This window comes from Corythoichthys intestinalis, unplaced genomic scaffold (genome assembly GCF_030265065.1).
Source record: "Corythoichthys intestinalis isolate RoL2023-P3 unplaced genomic scaffold, ASM3026506v1 HiC_scaffold_23, whole genome shotgun sequence".
NCBI classification, from domain to species: domain Eukaryota; kingdom Metazoa; phylum Chordata; class Actinopteri; order Syngnathiformes; family Syngnathidae; genus Corythoichthys; species Corythoichthys intestinalis.
Window position 1 is genome coordinate 4,574,086 of NW_026651592.1, and position 6,886 is coordinate 4,580,971.

Consider the following 6,886-nt stretch of genomic DNA (forward strand, 5'->3'; position numbering starts at 1 on the left):
TAATGACTAATATATATATAATGCAGACCCATGGAAATGTAGTCCAGTCAATCCACATACACACAGTAGGCTATATGCCATCTAAACATTTTTATAAATTACTATCAAAACAATTGTCCTTGACAAATTGTTAGGTAACACTTTATAATAACTATCTGTTTTACTAGTTAATAGATCATTAGTAAATTGTTGATAAATGATTTATTGTTGATTTGGGAAGTATTTGTTAACAGTTTGTTAAGCATTTATAGGTTGTTTTATGGTTGACCCCATTCTAAATGCCCATGCTAGTTGATGGATCTTAATAAAACTATATACACTTTATGTTGAAGGTCATAAGTTTTATTGGTTGAATATACAAAGAAAAGAAATATTTGCTGGTTCTATGGCAGATTTTCATAAATGTGCTACATGAGCGCTGCCTGCAAAATGCCTTATCAAAATGCCTTTTCTTTTGAAGTGAAAGGCATTTCTTAACCTGAAAAGATAGAAATGCCAAACATTACACACAAAAACTTGAAACGTTTCTACACAAGCTGTCTTTCAGGTTAAGAACACCCTGTAAAAATGCTTAACAAACTGTTAACAGATACTTCATAAATCAACAATAAATCATTTATCAACAGTTTACTGATGATCTATTAACTAGTAAACCGGATAGTTATTATAAAGTGTTACCAATTGTTATTCCCATTCAATTGATATTCTCATTCAGTGTTCTAGATTGCACACAAACAATAACCGAAAAAAACAGACAAACTATTCAACCAGCATGTTTCCAAACGTAGCAGTTCAAAACTACGTTTTACATAATGCCTAGCGTGGCTTAGCTTACTGATAGCTACTTGAGGCAAAAATCAAACTTTGCTATAAAAGTTTACAATCATCGGCAGCGCAACGATGCGACACCAAACGGGATTTTACAGTCAAAGCTCTGACAGAAGTCAACAGTTGCCATTATATACGTATTTATCTTTAAAAACTTAACAACGGGGCAGGCGTTGTGGCTAAATCGTCAACCCAGTGGATGGCGGTAATGCCTCATGTCATGATAAGGGTAAACTGCCAACAAAAACAAGAAGAACGACTCCTTCCCTCCCTACTACTAGGAGCCATGTCATCGCAGGCATGCGCTGCCACCCAGCGGCCGGAGGGATTCCCTTCAAATTGGTCCCGTGAAAAATCAGAAAAAACGGACATATTTATGAATTTATAAAACCCGCCCGAACGACGAGGATACTACGTGAAAGTAAGACTTGTCTGGGCAATAGAGAACGTTTGGTCACCCTACACCAGACATGTCCAAAGTCCGGCCCGGGGGCCAAAAGCGGCCCGTGGTCAAATTTCATCCGGCCCCCAGCCTCTGTCATAAAATCAATAACGTCTGGCCCGCACACAGACTTAATAAATTGGTCAGCAGTACTGCTACCAGCATATGAAGTAGCTTACACACTAAATGCTGCTCCTCATTTACCCACTAAAAGGCTACAGCACTCTTAGCAACATTACCCCGTGTGACCCGTTATTTCCAATTTTCTAAAATGGCGACAACCAACAAAAAAAAGTTGACTGCGACGGCCGACGCTTCAAGGATAGGTGGAAATTGGACTATTTCTTCAATAAAATACGCAACAACTGTGTCTGCCTCATTTGCAAAGAGGCAGTCGCTGTTTATAAAGAGTTCAATGTGAGACGATATTACCAGACAAGACACGCTGACATGTACGACAAGATTACAGGGAAGATACGCAGCCAGAAATTGAAGCCACTTGAAGCTAGTGTAATTTCACGGCAGCAGTATTTCGCAAGAGCTCGAGAGTCTAAAGAGAACGCCACAAAAGCTAGTTGCAAGATTATTGAAATTATTATTTAAAAAAAATAGTAATAAAGCAAATGTGACACACAGAATGACTTGCTAAAATTTGCTAAAATATATTGTTCTACGTAAAGGACGTCAGCCAAAGTCGGCCCCCCGCATTTTTACCACACCAAATCTGGCCCCCTTTGCAAAAAGTTTGGACACCCCTGCCCTACACAGTGGATGCATCCAGGCACCTGTACGGCTTCAGCATCAGAGAGTGTGTCTTAAATACAGAGGACATTTAACTTGCCGTGTGTCACTGCCCCTCCCCACTTGTTCAGTATTATAAGCAATCAATTTTAATTTTGTTATTTATTAAATCCATGGGATTGTGCAATACACAGGGTTTGTGAGGCTGGCGTTTGCTGTGTGTTTTTAACCAGGGTGGCTTTTAGCAGAGCTGTGTTTTTTGTGTTCTTTTATATTAGCCACTGATTATTTAAGTTGTTTTTACAGTGCCTTGCAAAAGTATTCGGCCCCCTTGAACCTTGCAACCTTTCGCCACATTTCAGGCTTCAAACATAAAGATATAAAATTTTAATTTTTTGTCAAGAATCAACAACAAGTGGAACAAAATTTATTGGATAATTTAAACTTTTTTAACAAATAAAAAACTGAAAAGTGGGGCGTGCAATATTATTCGGCCCCCTTGCGTTAATACTTTGTAGCGCCACCTTTTGCTCCAATTACAGCTGCAAGTCGCTTGGGGTATGTTTCTATCAGTTTTGCACATTGAAAGACTGACATTCTTGCCCATTCTTCCTTGCAAAACAGCTCGAGCTCAGTGAGGTTGGATGGAGAGTGTTTGTGAACAGCAGTCTTCAGCTCTTTCCACAGATTCTCCATTGGATTCAGGTCTGGACTTTGACTTGGCCATTCTAACACCTGGATACGTTTATTTTTTAACCATTTCATTGTAGATTTGGCTTTATGTTTTGGATCATTGTCCTGTTGGAAGATAAATCTCCGTCCCAGTCTCAGGTCTTGTGCAGATACCAACAGGTTTTCTTCCAGAATGTTCCTGTATTTGGCTGCATCCATCTTCCCTGTCCCTGCTGAAGAAAAGCAGGCCCAAACCATGATGCTGCCACCACCATGTTTGACAGTGGGGATGGTGTGTTCAGGGTGATGAGCTGTGTTGCTTTTACGCCAAACATATCGTTTTGCATTGTGGCCAAAAAGTTCAATTTTGGGTTCATCTGACCAGAGCACCTTCTTCCACATGTTTGGTGTGTCTCCCAGGTGGCTTGTGGCAAACTTTAAACAAGACTTTTTATGGATATCTTTGAGAAATGGCTTTCTTCTTGCCACTCTTCCATAAAGGCCAGATTTGTGCAGTGTACGACTGGTTGTTGTCGTATGGACAGACTCTCCTACCTCAGCTGTAGATCTCTGCAGTTCATCCAGAGTGATCATGGGCCTCTTGGCTGCATCTCTGATCAGTTTTCTCCTTGTTTGAGAAGAAAGTTTGGAAGGACGGCCGGGTCTTGGTAGATTTGCAGTGGTCTGATGCTCCTTCCATTTCAATATGCTGGCTTCCACAGTGCTCCTTGAGATGTTTAAAGCTTGGGAAATCTTTTTGTATCCAAATCCGGCTTTAAACTTCTCCACAACAGTATCTCGGACCTGCCTGGTGTGTTCCTTGGTTTTCATAATGCTCTCTGCACTTTAAACAGAACCCTGAGACTATCACAGAGCAGGTGCATTTATACGGAGACTTGATTACACACAGGTGGATTCTATTTATCATCATCGGTCATTTAGGACAACATTGGATCATTCAGAGATCCTCACTGAACTTCTGGAGTGAGTTTGCTGCACTGAAAGTAAAGGGGCCGAATAATATTGCACGCCCCACTTTTCAGTTTTTTATTTGTTAAAAAAGTTTAAATTATCCAATAAATGTTGTTCCACTTCACGATTGTGTCCCACTTGTTGTTGATTCTTGACAAAAAAATTAAATTTCAGGTTCAAGGGGGCCGAATACTTTTGCAAGGCACTGTAAATGGCGTTCATGACAATTTGCCGGATGACACTTAACAATGTCATAAGCATTCAGTAATGCCCATGATAGTGCCATGTCATAAATATGACCGTCCTATGACAGTCTTATAATAATAATAAATATAAAAATACATTTTATTTAAAGGCGCCTTTCTGGCACTCAAGGTCACAGTACAATCATTTAAAAATATTAAAAGTGAGAAAATGAAAGTATATAACGTATAAGGAAATTTAAAATACTAAAAAAGATATAGGGGCAGTTAAGAAGAGCAGAACTAAGTGATTATTGTGTATAGGCAAGTCTAAACAGGTGAGTTTTGTTTGAAAAAGGGGGAGGGAATCTGTGCTCCTGAGATCGGGTGGGAGTGAATTCCAAAGTGCTAATCCCAGTGCAAGTAAGTGCAAAATCCCATGGTGCTAAGGCGAGCGGGGGGGACAGACAGTTGTATGGAGGAGGAGGACCTAAGGGCACAGGAGGGAGTCGTAACATGAATGAGTTCGGAGAGGTATGGAGGGGAGAGGTTATGGATGGCCTTGAATGTGAGGAGGAGAACTTTGAACTGTATTCGAAAGTGGACCGGGAGCCAGTGAAGCTGTTGGAGGACTGGAGTGATGTGGTGGATGGACGGGGTGCGGGTTATGATGTGGGCAGCTGAATTCTGGACCAGTTGGAGTTTATGGAGAGTTTTATGAGGGAGGCCGAAGAGGAGGGAGTTGCAGTAGTCCAGACGGGAAGTGACAAGGCTGTGAACCAGGATTGCAGCAGAATGTGGTGTGAGGGAAGGGCGGAGGCGATTAATGGTGCGTAGGTGAAAGTGGGCAATCCGGGTAATGTTATTGATGTGCGATTGAAAGGAAAGTGTGTTGTCGAGGATTACTCCTAGGCTCTTGACTTGGGGGGAGGGTGAAACAGTGGAGTCAATGGTAATGCATATGTTATGGTTTTTCGAGTTGGAGAATTTAGAGCCAACGAGGAGCACCTCAGTTTTATTACTGATAAGTTTTAGGAAATTGTGGGTAAACCAGATTTTTATTTCAGTGATACAGTCAGTCAGAGATGAGGGCGGGAGAGAGGAGGAGAGTTCAGAAGTGAGGTAGAGTTGGGTGTTGTCGGCATAGCAATGAAAGTGGATGGTGAATTTACGAAAAATATTGCCAAGGGGAAGTAGGCATATGATGAAGAGTAGGGGTCCCAGGACAGAGCCCTGAGGCACACCGGAGGTAACGGGGGAGGGTGTGGATTTGAATGACTTTAGTTGGATATATTGACTGCGCTCAGAAAGATAGGAAGAAAACCAGTTCAACGGGGTGCAGGTGATGCCAATAGTGGAAAGCCAGTGGAAAAGTGTGGTGTGACTAATTGTATCAAAGGCTGCAGATAGGTCTAGGAGGATGAGGATGGAAAGCAGGCCAGAATCAGCTGCCATGAGGAGGTCATTGGTGATTTTAACAAGTGCTGTTTCAGTGCTGTGTAGTGGGCGGAAACCAGATTGAAACTGTTCATAAAGGTTATTCTGGGATAAGTGACAGTAGAGTTGTGAGGCGACTGTTCTTTCGAGGATATTGGAAATGAAAGCGAGGTTGGATATGGGGCGGAAGTTATTGAAGTCGGAGTGGTCGGCACCAGGTTTCTTGAGGATTGGCGTAACGGCTGCAGTTTTGAAAGAAGACATCACTGCCAAATAATGTGTTACGAAATACCATAACAAGCAATTAATTAAACAACTACAACAGTAAATAATTAGCACAGAACATGAATTTTGATTGTTATTCACATATGTAGCATTGCAATGCATGCTAGGAGGCATGTGTTGCCTATTAACCCAAATAAATCAACAAACAAGCCGCACTGGACTATAAACCGCGGGATTCAAAATGAATGAAAAAAGTAGCGGCTTATAGTCCGAAAATTACGGTATATAGTCGAATCGTCTCAAAATATGATTCTAATTCACATAATAATGCTATTTCACATAATAATGCTATTTAAGACTTTTTTTTTTTAATCCTGTCGTACGCACTTTAATTGACCACTTTAAACCAGTCATGATATTTCCATTGTCTGTACATTTTCACAATTCTTCCATTTAAATTGCTCAATTTGTCATTTAACAGACTCATACACTTTTCCGTCAGCTTACGTGTGCGTCCAGTTTTCTTAATTTCAGGAGGCATTTGTTCATCATTTGTACCAATGAGATTAATCAGTTTGTCTTCCTTCTTCAACTTCGACATCTACTTGATGTGAGAAGACAGTCTGCTTTGTACAATTACCTTGAGTGGTCTCCTCAGCTGGCGGGATAACATTTTCCTTTGTGTGTGGCATATTAAACGAATTATGCTTAACTGGTTGAAATGTTAATAATTGGTTCCTCTAAGTGAAATTTAAATGCAAATCTTCTCGTGTACTTTAACTTGACCTTTGTGTGCACGTCAAAAAGTACATCATAATGACAGTTCTATTAAGAGTGCGCAAATAGTTAATAATGTGTAAACAATTCTCAATAACAACAATTATTTTGAGAACACACTTATATGAAATACTTAGATATGGCGGAAAACACATACAGTGGGGAGAAGAAGTATTTGATACTCTGTCGATGTTGCTTGTTTTGCCACTTGCAAGCCATGTAGAGGTCTGTAATTTGTATCATAAGTTCTCTTCAACTGTGGCCAAGACCAAAGAGCTGTGTAAGGACATCAGGGATAAAGTAACACAAGGCTGGGATGGGCTACAGGAAAATAAGCAAGCAGCTTGGTGAGAAGGTAACAACTGTTGGAGCGATTATTAGAAAATGGAAGAAGTTCAAGTTGATGGTCATTCTGCCTCGTTGTGGGGCTCCATGCAAGATTTCCCCTCGTGGGGCATCACTGATCATGAGGAAGGTGAGGGATCAGCCCAGAACTACACGGCAGGACCTGGTCAATGACCTGAAGAGAGCTGGAACTGCAGTCTCGAAGAAAAGCATCGGAAACACATTACGCTGTCATGGATTAAAATCCTACAGCGCACGCAAGGTC